This window comes from Helianthus annuus, chromosome 10 (genome assembly GCF_002127325.2).
Source record: "Helianthus annuus cultivar XRQ/B chromosome 10, HanXRQr2.0-SUNRISE, whole genome shotgun sequence".
In the NCBI taxonomy this organism is placed as follows: Eukaryota; Viridiplantae; Streptophyta; class Magnoliopsida; order Asterales; family Asteraceae; genus Helianthus; species Helianthus annuus.
The window spans coordinates 104,480,860-104,493,792 of record NC_035442.2 but is presented as its reverse complement, the minus strand read 5'-3'; the positions used below and the strand labels follow the sequence as shown (position 1 = coordinate 104,493,792).

At 41.2% G+C, this 12,933-nt stretch overlaps 2 long non-coding RNA genes across 2 annotated transcripts; both read left to right on the top strand.

Annotated features, from left to right (window-relative positions):
• The first annotated feature begins 10,172 nt into the window (after window positions 1-10,172).
• On the top strand, window positions 10,173-10,455 carry LOC110881774. The gene is made up of 2 exons (XR_002559888.2): window positions 10,173-10,232; window positions 10,316-10,455. It is a non-coding gene; the product is annotated as an uncharacterized LOC110881774 (long non-coding RNA).
• Window positions 10,456-10,648: 193 nt separating this feature from the next.
• Window positions 10,649-12,787, top strand: LOC110881773. Its single transcript, XR_002559887.2, has 2 exons — window positions 10,649-11,143; window positions 12,426-12,787. It is a non-coding gene; the product is annotated as an uncharacterized LOC110881773 (long non-coding RNA).
• Window positions 12,788-12,933: the final 146 nt, after the last annotated feature.

Sequence of the window (12,933 nt, the reverse complement as noted above, 5' to 3'; positions counted from 1 at the left end):
ACCCTCGAACTTAACACGAAGCGCATCCCAGATTGATTTTGCAGTTTTGTCGTGTTGAACCAGGATGAAGATGTCTTCTTCGATAGCTTGCTGAAGCAGACTAATCATCATCTTCTCGGCTTTATACATAACCCGTTCTTGATCAGTAAACTCAGATAATTCTTTGAGAACCTGCAACTCTGTTCGAGGCAACACGTATTTCTTCAAGATACATTCCTACGATCTAAGATGGTTTGCCTGAACCCAATTCTCAAATCTGTCTTTCCACCCATAGTATTCTTCAATACTCATCAATTTCGGGGGCTTTTGGGTGGTTCCCGTCTCATTTTCTAAGTTCATGGCCTGAGCAATAGTAGCCGGACCAGACAGTGTAGCAAACGCGTTATAGAACTCGGTATCCATGATTTCTTATCACATTTTTCAATAATCTGTGACTTATGAGCGAAATAACAAGATAATCAACTTTGAGCGAAATCCCAAATAATGCACTGGAGCGAAATAGTAGAATATGTAACACTTGAGCGAAATTACACTGGTTAACAGCTTGAAGCGAAATCCCATAACCCCTTAGAGCGAAATCAGAAGACACTTTGGAGTGAGATTACTGTTTAGACCCTCTGGAGCGAAATCACTATTGAATTTTGAGCGAAATCTCAAGTTATAGTCCCCAGGAGCGAAATTAGGCTACAATCAAGAGCGAAATCAAACAAATAGTATCCTTTGAGCGAAACTAGATGTCAACTATGAACGAAATCACTCGTGTCCATAAAAGCGAAATCAATTCGAGGCCTAATTTTGTCCAGTTTTAGTACGTATTTCAGTGTCAAACTCTCAGGGATTTGTCTATGTCCAATAACACACAGTCTGTGAAATTTTGAGCAAAATTTGACCGTTAAATCTCGATCTGTTGAAGAAAGAAGGTGTAGAAGTAAGAAAACAAGATGAATTCCAGCTAATCTCTGCAGATCTCCTCCTCCTGAAGCTCTGATACCACTTGTAGGATCGTAATCTGACCCGAATGAGTCGTTCAGAGGCGTTCTTCTCTGTTTCAGGTGCGGAATAACAAGAAACAAAGGTAGAAACAGCTGATTCTTCACTATAACTACTGATTGTATTGATCGGAATGCAATTACAAACAGTTCTTCACACCAGCAGCACCTCGGTATGGAATACAAGGACTGATCTAATGATTTCGCCCAAGAGACCCTTTATATAGGGTTCTGATTTCGCCCTTGTGTCACATGACCATATAAGCGAAATCAGACATGACCACATAAGCGAAATTATATCTATGTCCCTATGAGCGAAATCATCATCTATCACACATATACTATCCTACTTTCTCGTAAAACGTGCCCTAATCTATACAATGTAATGTAAGACTCGATACAAGACGAAGTCGACAGATGCATGCACCAACAAATGACAAGCGGGTAAAGTCCGGTTTCTGGGATAAGCCATCCAAGTCTTTGCATCAAGCTACTACTGCACCAACCGCCGACTCCACTGCTCAACCATCCAAGACATCACGCCGCAAGAAGAAGCACAGCAACAGTAGCTCCAGCAACAAGAACTGTGCCGTCACAACAACCGATGCCCCTCTGCAAGCCGTACCGGCTCAGCAGCAGTCTCATCACCAACCAGCCCCAGTGACCAATGCACCGCCACCAAAGCGTGCTTACACAGGTCCCCACCCGCTCTGCCCGACATGCTCATATCATCATCCGGTGGAACTCGCCTGTCATTTTTGTGCTCATTGTAACCTCTACGTCATTTCGCTGCTAACTGCCGCTATGGTCCTCCTCAAGCCCCAGTTCAAGCCACTGCTCATCAAGCTCTACTCCCAGCCCCTCAAGGCCAACCCGCAGCTCAAGCACCCGCGGTCAATGCTCGAGTCTGCTTTGCATGTGATGATCCTAACCATTTTGCAAACATGTGCCCGAATAGGGTTGTGAAGCAAGAGCCCCAGCAGCAGCAGCAGCAACAACCTCAGCAGCAGCAACAAGCAGCCCGTGCCAGAACTTTCAACATCAACGCCCGTCAGGCTCAGGCTGACAACAACATGGTTAATGGTACGTTCCTTGTGAATGGTATTTATGCATCATGTTTGTTTGATACTGGAGCCGATAACTGCTTTGTGTCGTTTGAATTCGAGGAGCTCCTTAGTCGTAAGCGTTCTTATCTCCCCTCGTCATTCGAAGTTGAAGTCGCTACAGGAAGAACTGTCATCGTTAACTCTGTTCTCCGTGATTGTACTCTCGAGCTCAACGATCACATCTTTCCAATCAACCTTATTCCGATGCAGCTCGGAAGTTTTGACGTCATAGTAGGCATGGACTTTCTTCGCGAAAACCATGCTGAAGTTGTGTGTTTTGATAAAATGATTCGATTCTCGCTCGCAAATGGTGATCGATTATGTGTATACGGTGAAACAGCTTCGAAAGGTCTCAAGCTCATGTCATGCATCCAAGCTAGCAAGTATCTCCGCAAGGAATACAGAGCTTTCTTGGCCAACATTGTAGTAGCGGAGAAGGAAAAGAAAAGGAAGGCTGAAGTTAAAGACGTTCCAGTGGTCCGTGAATTTCCTCAGGTATTCCCTGACGATCTTCCTGGACTACCGCCAAGTCGTGATATCGACTTTCGTATCGACCTCATTCCTGGAGCTAATCCCATAGACAAAGCTCCTTATCGACTCGCTCCATCCGAGATGCGGGAACTTTCGAACCAACTCCAGGAGTTACTTGAAAATGGCTTTATTCGCCCAAGCACCTCTCCTTGGGGCGCGCCAGTCCTATTCGTTAAAAAGAAGGATGGGTCGTTCAGGATGTGTATCGACTATCGAGAGTTGAATAAGTTAACCATCAAGAACCGTTATCCTCTCCCTCGAATCGATGACTTGTTTGATCAGTTGCAAGGTGCTACGTGTTTCTCAAAGATCGATCTACGTTCAGGCTATCATCAATTGCGCATTCAAGAGGAAGACATCCCTAAAACCGCTTTTCGAACTCGATATGGCCATTATGAATGCGTTGTTATGCCTTTTGGTTTAACTAACGCACCCACGGTTTTCATGGATCTGATGAATCGCGTGTGTAAGCCATTTCTAGACCGTTTCGTCATCGTGTTCATCGACAATGTCTTGATCTATTCTAAGTCGAAGACCGAACACGCGCAACATCTACGTTTGGTTCTCGAACTACTCCAGGGGAATCAACTCTACGCCAAGTTCTCCAAGTGCGAATTCTGGCTGGAGGAGGTTCAGTTTCTGGTCACATCATTAATAGTCAAGGTATTCATGTCGATCCCGCGAAGATTGAAGCAGCTAAGAGCTGGATTACGCCTAAGAACCCGTCCAAAGTTCGTTCCTTTCTCGGACTAGCGGGCTATTATCGACAATTTATCGAAGGATTCTCTAAGATCGCTGTGCCGCTTATCGCTCTTACTCATAAAGACAAGCCTTTTGTTTGGGGAACTGAACAAGAGTCTGCCTTTCAAACCCTGAAGCACATGCTTTGCAACGATCTTGTTCTCACGTTGCCAGACGGAAACAACGATTTCATTGTTTATTGTGATGCTTCCAACCTTGGTCTCGGCTGTGTTCTCATGCAACGGGACAAGGTTATAGCTTACGCATCTCGTCAGCTCAAAATCCACGAAAAGAACTATACAACCCATGATCTCGAGCTAGGCGCAGTTGTTTTTGCATTGAAGATTTGGCGACACTACCTGTATGGTACCAAGTGTACGATCTTCACCGATCACAGGAGTTTGCAACACATCTTTAATCAGAAAGAACTTAACATGCGTCAACGCCGATGGGTAGAACTTCTTAACGATTACGACTGTGAGATCTGTTATCACCCAGGCAAGGCAAATGTTGTTGCCGACGCGCTCAGTAGACGGAGTTATTTGCTCAGTATTCGCAATATCCAAGCCCAGCACGATCTCGAAACCCTCATCCGCGAAGCCCATCATGCTTGTTTTAACGAGCGCACCTTGAAGAAAGAGAGTATCTATCATGATGGAGCTCAGCTTGTAAGCAAAGCAGATGGGATCTTCTACTATCTGGACCGAATTTGGATCCCTAAGCAAACCGATTTGCAAAATATTATAATGGACGAAGCCCACAAATCCCGCTATTCTATTCATCCCGGTGCCGATAAAATGTACCAGGACCTTCGTTACAAGTACTGGTGGCCGGGCATGAAACGGGATATTGCCCTCTATGTTGGAAGTTGCCTAACTTGCGTAAGAGTTAAGACCGAACATCAACGACCTTCTGGCTTACTCGAACAACCTCCAACCCCTATATGGAAGTGGGAGAGTATAGCTATAGATTTCATAACCAAACTTCTGCCCACGCCATCAGGTCACGACAGGATTTGGGTTATAGTTGATCATCTGACCAAATCAGCCCACTTTTTGCCAATACGGGAAGACTACAAGGTAGAACGACTAGCCCGAATCTACACCAACGAGATCATTTGTAATCATGGTACGCCTCGTGACATCATTTCAGACCATGACGCTCGGTTTACTTCGCGATTGTGGGAAACATTTCAAGCAGCTCTCGATACGTCACTTAACCTAAGTACCGCATTCCATCCTCAGACCGACGGACAGACTGAAAGAACGATCCGTACTCTTAAAGACATGCTCCGCGCGTGTGTCATAGACTTCGGTGGTAGTTGGAACAAATACCTACCGTTAGTCGAATTCTCGTACAACAACAACTATCATGCCAGCATACAAATGGCACCATTCGAGGCCTTATATGGAAGAAGATGTCGTTCACCTATTGTGTGGCACGAGATCGGTCATTCGCAACTAACTGGTCCCGAGCTACTACAAGAGACGACTGACAAAATCCTCTAGATTCGAGACAACTTGTCGAAAGCCAGGGATAGACAGTAAAGTTACGCCGATAGAAGACGCAAACCCCTTGAATTTGACGTTGGCAACTACGTACTCCTAAAAGTATCACCTTGGAAGGGTGTGGTCAGATTCGGCAAGAAAGGGAAACTAGCGCGTCGATATGTTGGACCTTTTAAGATTCTGGAAAGGATCGGCAAAGTCGCCTACAGACTCGAACTACCGGAGGAACTTAGTAACGTCCACCCGACTTTCCACGTGTCAAACCTCCAAAAATGCCTAGCTGATCATGATCTGATTGTACCTCTCGACGACCTTCAAGTTAATGAAACGCTGCATTTCGTAGAAAAGCCTGTCGAAATCATGGATCGCCAAACCAAGCAACTCAGACGCTCACGCATCCCTATCGTGAAAGTCTGATGGGAAGGCAAACGAGGCGCGGAGTCCACTTGGGAACTTGAAAGCGACATGAAGGCTAAGTACCCGCAGTTGTTCAAATGAAAGTTTTGTTAGGACCGAACGCAAGAACGTACAATGTAACGTGATTCTATTGAATATATGACAAGTATAAGCAAGCCCCAAGCTCCAAGCTCTCAAACGTGAATCACGGTGTTGTACAGCTTTCGGCCTAATTTCGGGACGAAATTCCCTAAACAAGGGGAGGCTGTAACACCCAGTGTTTTCGAATGTCAAAGTCAAAGTCAAAGTCCAAGTCAAGTTTGACTTCTTTGACTGTAATTAGTCTATTTTATGTATTTGTATTATGTGGAGTAAGTGTTGATTAATCAAAGAAATCGAAGTAATCGAATGTTTAATCGACGTGAAACGCTTTACGACAGTGAAAGTAGGAAGTAACAATGCGATAAAGTCAATCAATCAATAATAATCAAGCTACTAGAATCATCAATCGAACTCAAAACTCGAATTATGCGAATTTGGTGTTATATTACGTGTGTGTGTGCCTTACGTGTTATCTGTGCGTGCTTACTTTATGTTATGTGTGGTGATCAATCGAATCGAAACTCAAAACTCAATCGAACTCAATCGAAATCGAATTATGATGAATGGTAGCGAAAGGATAGTGTGAAATATAGATGCAAGTATGTAGATATAGTGGTTGGGATTAAAAGTAATTTGAATAGGAAACTCTATCGTACTCGTATCGTCTTCAATCGAAATCGAAATATCAGAAATCGTCGCACCGAACGCTCAACGCAGGCTGTTGATCGATCAGGCTCCTAGCCGAACGAACAGCCCAACCGATCGGACGGACTGTCCGATCGAGCAGGCTGTCCAATCGGGATGCCTGGCCGATCGGCCAGCCCTTTCCTCTTTTGGAAGCCTATAAATAGGCATGTCATTGTCATTCTTTCCACTTTTGGAAACCCTCTGACCGAACAGCTCGTGCACCCCTATTTTTCTCAGATTTCTCTCAACCCCGGTGAGTTTTCATCTTAAATCTTGTACTTTCTTGATCAATACACACTCCTACACCTTTCTATCTTTCAAATCTTGGTTTCTAACCGTGAAATCATCAAGATCTAAGTATTCTAGGATGATGTCATCATGGTGTTCTTCAAGAACCTCATGTTTTGGCCTCAACCCACCAAGAATCACTTGGATCTAGCCGATTTCCACATAAACAAACTAAGATCTATCACAGATCTGAACATTTACATGGTGTGAAGGATTGAAAGAAGGATTTCCAACTTTCTTTCAACTCTTTTACACTCAATGCCTTCAAACCGGTAGAAACGGAGCTTGAGCCAACTCACCAATCATTCTAATGGTTGCGTGGTTCAAGATTCGGATTCTATCTACGAGGTTCCCCGATTTCTGGTTAAACGTTAAACTACCGTTCCGAAACGTTCACCGGCCGGACTTGGGTGATTCCTGTCCGAGCAGGGGAAACAAGTAAGAACGAAGGTGCCATGGTTCAGCTCGTTTTCAAAATGCCTCAATATAACGTCAAACAATCAGAACAGCCAAGTGTTAGACAAACAGGCCGACTAGGTCAGAATGCTGACCGATCGAACAGGCTGTTCGAACGAACAGCCCAACCGATCGGACATGTCAGCCGATCGACCAGGCCAGCCGATCGGCTTGCACATGGTCCCACTCTTTAACAATTTCATGAAGTATAAAATTGAACGAAGTGATGTTCGATCGAACGACTGTTTGGTAACATTACTCTTCGAATCATGAGATACTATGCTTCAACCCTTAATCGATTTTCAACTCGTTCGACGTATTGGAGTGCCACCCGATCGAACATGCCGACCGATCAGGTGACATCCCACTGAGGACCCATTCTGAAGTACCTAACCGATCGGTTAAGCCGGCTGATCGAACAGGCCGTTCGATCGATCGACCTGAAAGGTAAGGACACTTCAGTGTTCTCAAATACTACAACGAAAACTTCAAAAGGACAAGCCATCATACACAAACACATCCTACTCAAAGAAAGAAACAACCCACTCGAACAGTCCAACCGATCGAGCCTACCGGCCGATCGAACAGGCTGTCCGAACGGACTGTCTAACCGAACGAACAACCCGTTCGATCGAACCTACAATTCGATCGACCAGGCTGTTCGACCCATCATCACTTGTTTCCATTTTACGCGTTACTCATAATTATGCTATCGAACTATTCAGGCTAACCCTACTGATGTGCGTGAATTGTGTTATATTTTAGGTATGTATTTTAAGCCCTTTTACACTTTTTAGCCAAGTTCTAAATTTATAAAACACGATATTTACTAACACTAAACACACATATGGGCAAGTGCACCCATCGTGGACGTAGTATAGTGTTGGTAATATACCGAGGTCGTCCAAGGACACAAGAGCTTTTAATACCGGTTTATCCTCAACGTCTAATCAAACCAAAATGTTAGAAAAAGATTTTAAACTAAGAAAATAAAACTAACTAAAATGCTGAAAATAAAATAAAAATAAAAAACAGATAGACAAGATGAATCACTTGGATCCGACTCGTGTGTTAGTGTAACCTTTGATTATTTTCGCACTTTTGCACTTGTTTAAGAGATTATCTTAGTTATTGTAGTAGGCCCCTCTTTTGAAGGCGATGTTACCCTCAACCCAGTAGTTTGAGTCAGCAAGGATACAATCCTAAAGGGTCGGATTATTGAAAGATAATTAATTAAGTTATTAACGCATAATGTGGTAGGCCCCTCTTTTGAAGGCGACGTTACCCTCAGCTAAGTAGTCTGAGTCAGCAGGGATACAGTCCTAAGTAGCTGGATTAAAGTTTTAATAGTAGTTTAACTTTGCAGGATCTATACACTGAACAATGGCAAGACTCTTACCAAACCGTTCCCTTAACCCCCGACCAGGTAGCCAACATACCTCCATATAGATCATGGAGATATGAATGGTGAAAATCTTTTATTTTATATAGACAGTAAAATAATGCCAAGACACCGCGGACAAACGATAAGGAAGAATCACCTTAAACATAAGAAACTAGTAATTAAAGTCATTAATACAAAACTAATTAAAAAGTGCAAAAGATTAAAAATAAAAAGTATTACACTAAACACTTGTCTTCACCAAGTGATGTAAGAGACTTAAGCAAACATGGCCTTTGATTGTCAAGAACTCTTACGATCAATCTTGGATCCCAAGACGACTAACACACTCTATGATGGACAATGGACAATGGATGATGGTGGTGGATGATGGTGTTATGGTGGTGGTGGGTGGTGGGTGAAGTGTGAGAGAGGTGGTGTGCCAAGGGATAAGTTGAAATGGCTCCAAACACTCCTATTTATAGGCTGAACAGAAGCTCGGGCACGGCCCCGTGTCCATCCTTGTCTCTCTCCTCATTAATTGTAATTCGCAATTACAATAAATGCGCCTGCGAGAATCTGACCACGCCCCCGTGTCCGCTAGGCACGGCCCCGTGGTGGGCAATAGAAGCTTCTAAAGGTTTGTCTTTTCTGCTGCTTCTTGGGCACGGCCCCGTGCTCGCTGAGCACGGGGCGTGTTCAGTCTTCTGTTTCCTTGGTTTTGCTTGGGAAGATGCTGTTGAGGGATCGGGCATTCTACTTTTGCTCCCTTTCTTGTATTTATGTTAGATTTTGCTGTCTTTTTGCTTCTTTTGTTAATTTGAGCTCATTTAATCCTGAAAATACAAAAGGAAGACAAAAACACACTTTTTCCAACATTAGTACTAAAAAAGGGTTTTATGCCACATTTGATATAATTTATATGTTGCATTTTGCGCATATCAAATACTCGCACACTTGAATCTTTGCTTGTCCTCATGCAAAACTCTTTATATTGTGGCTTTATTCACTCCCAAATGGAATGGGTAGAAGAGAAGGTTTTTGGGCTTGTCATAGCACTACAAGAAATTGGGGTGTTTACCCACACATAATTTACCTACACATGTAAATGTGTAGGTATTTACCTACACATGTTTGCATATGTGTGGGTAATAGTTGATGATATATTTTCATAATGATTAACACTTAATATGTGTTGGTAATACATTTTATCCACACTTGGTGTTGGTGGGAAAATTTCCCCCCCAAAATTGCCTACACATGTAGCAAATTTTCGTCATGTGTAGCTAAATTATCTACACATATTTTAAAAAAACTAATATATATGTAGGTAAATGATTATGTTTACCAACACATAAGAATTTAAAAAAAATATGTAGATAAACTAAGTTGATATATACTTTTTTTTTTTTGAAAATGACATGGCAAATTAAATATCTACACATGATTAAAAATATACAATATGTGTAGATATTACATACCTATAAAGTAAGTAAATATATATTTTTAGATGATGTGTCAAAACAAATATCTACACATATTTAAAAATGTACAATGTAATGTGTAGATATTGAATACATATAAAATAAATAATTAAATCTGTTACATCTCACTCACAAATCACAAACACCCATCTTTGATCATTCTCGACTGCTATCGTAAGAGATGATTTCATCTGAAGTTCTACAACATTCCCATCTCGATCGCTTCATCTACCGATGAAACTCTCGCATCTGCGCTTCAATTAAGGTTTTCATCTTTAATTCCTGTTGTATCCCTAATTTTACTTTTTTGTTTGATTAATTTATGTTGATTTTGATCACAAAGTTGCTGATTTCATGCTCTGTTTCTTTAATTCCTGTTGTTTTACTTGATGTACATAGTTATAATTCTCTTTTTAGTTTTTTCAGGGAGATTGAAGAGGAATGGGTCGGAATTGGGGGTTAGGGTTTTGGTGTATTGGCCTGATTCGATTGATTGGAGGAGGGTTTGGATTGAGGGTTTCACTGATGCAGAGCTCAAGAATGCTTACAAGAAGCTTTCACTGGTAACCAATATTGATCTAAACTGAGTTGTTTCTTCTACAGTTTGATACCATATTCAAAAGTTTTTTTTATCGTTTGGTTTTAGAGATGGAACCTAGATTGTTGTTCTGAATTAGGAAACTTAAACATGTGGAAGAAGCAAAGAATAAGTTTCAGGCAATACAAGAAGCCTATTCTGGTAATTAATGTATTTGGTTTTGTTAATAAAGGTGTTATCTTGAATGATCTTGTAGTATTAAAATTCCTTTTCTTAATGCTTACTGATATTTGTGTTAATAAGTTGTTCACTTGCAATTTTGTGTTTCATAATTGATAATGTCGCTATGAATTGCAGTGGTGATCATTGTGCCTATCATTTTTTTGTTGCTTTGGGATGGCTTATAAAATACATGTCTTTCCAATCACATGATGCAAAGAGGTCCAGGAGAGTCAGTGAATCACATGTTTATTGTACTAATACCACCCTTTTTCTTCTTTATATTAATTTACGTTTTTACCCCTCGCTGATATTTTGACAGCAAGGATGGTGTGATAGTGTTGGATCTGTTGAAGAAATTCTACTGGCAAGAAAGTCATTGCTACCATATTCAAGAAAACAATTGGTATGCCAAAGAAGAGCAAGAACATGGCATTAAGAATCAGTTAAAATCTACTGGCAAGAAAGTCATTGCTTCAAATCTTCATTCCGATTTAGCAAATGAGAAAGTGGCCCAATCTCAATCTGACGGCTTTGATTCTCCTCCTATCAAGTCAACTACCATTCAAGAAGTTCCTGCTTTGTTGTCTGTCAAGTAAAAGCCCAAGTCAAAACCAGTAAAGGATTCGATTCAGTCAAGATCTCATAGCAATCCCAAAGAGAGGTCCACAAGTTTGGGTAATCAGGGAAAGAAACGACTATCACTTCCGAGTAACGGTTAGTTCATCTCTCTCTCTCTCTCTCTCTCTCTCTCTCTCTCGCTGTATGTGTGTGTGTGTTTTGCAGTAATACAAGGGTTATATCTGATGACGGTGAATACATTTCACACATCTCTTATGTACTTCCCACCATCATGCCAAAAATCGGTGCTTAGTGGTAGATTTATATATGAGAGCTCGATTAACTTATGAGAGCTCGAGCTCGGCTTGTTGGTAGTTTCTCAAGCTCGGGCTCGGCTCGTTTATAAATAAAAGACTCGTTTAGGCTCGCGAGCTCGATAAGTGAAGCTCGAGCCCGGGCTCGTTTTATAAAAAGCTTATTTATCGGTTTGGGCTCAGCTCGTAAACAAGTTTAAATAAGCTCGGATCGGCTCGTTTACTACACAACTTGAAATACGGGGTAAATGTTATTTAATATGAATAAAAACTAATATTACACTAAGGCTCGACGAGCCTGAATGACGAGCTTCACATGCAATGCTCAAGCTCGATAAATAAATGAGCTTTATTTTAGGCTCAGGCTCGGCTAGGGCTCTATAAGGATCGACGAGCTTCACATGCCAGGCTCAAGCTTGGGCTCGATAAATAAATGAGCTTTATTTTAGACTCAAGCTCGGCTCGGGCTCGATAAGGCTCGGCTCGTTTGCACCTCTAGCGGGTTGGGTATTGGGTCAAGATAGGCAAACTTTTTTTATGGGTCAAATGGGATTGGACCTTGTTAGTAAGTGTGATTACATTATTTACCTATTTTACTGTTAGGAAATAAAACATAACGCAAATTGACTCACTTGTAAGTAAATGAGTTGAACTTGTCTTCTTATAGTCTATTGGTAGGTGTACAATATACTTTATGTTTACTGAGAATGTATAAAATAGCCAAACAGGCTACTGTGCTTGTTACAACCAATTATGCATTAAATGCTACTTCAAAAGATGGCATATTACCTGGTTTACCATTGTGTTATACTGTTATTTTGTTTCAGTGTAGCTACACGAGCACACAATTAATCTTATTAAAAAAGATGTTATGTTCAGTTATTCTTTTAAAACGAAACAAGTTGGCCTTGATGAAATTATTTGACCAATAGGCATAAGCCAATCAGAGGCTGAAATAGAAGTGGTCAGATCTATTCGATATGATTGTATTTCTTTCAGTACCTTTATTTTACGCTCAACCCATTTGACATGTCTCTTAAGCTTCTTCTATTTGATCTGTTATAAATTAAAACATAATCCGATTCGACTCGCTCTTAAGTTAATGGGTCAAAACATATGGACAGGCAAAATAGGGAAAGGTGTTGGGAGCTCAAATAGCAAGGTTCACAACCGACAAAAGCCAATTAAGATATTTTTCAAGTCAAATGGAAGTCAACAAGATCATATAAACAGTTGATGGATGCTTGTATATACATGAGTTATTTAGCGCATCAAGTTGCAACCGAATTGCTGAGATGTTTTCTCAATAATTATTACAATGTTCTTTAGTAATGTTGTGTCTGTCGGATGGTGTGTCATTACTTTGTAACTACCAATGTGTATGTTGTATTACCGGACATTTGTTTGGGTACCAGATGAGATGGACATCAAGCACTAAAGTGGGTGCTTGGTGTATGTTGATGAAGTTCATTTGTAGTTTTGAGTTTTTCTTGTTCAAGTATGTACCAGGTAATTTATAGTTTGTTCTCATTTAAGTCAATAATTCATAATTGTGCTGAATGGACAATAAATATGGCCATATATATTTATATTATTTGGGGTATGTTTTTATAGTGATGTTTATGTTGTACA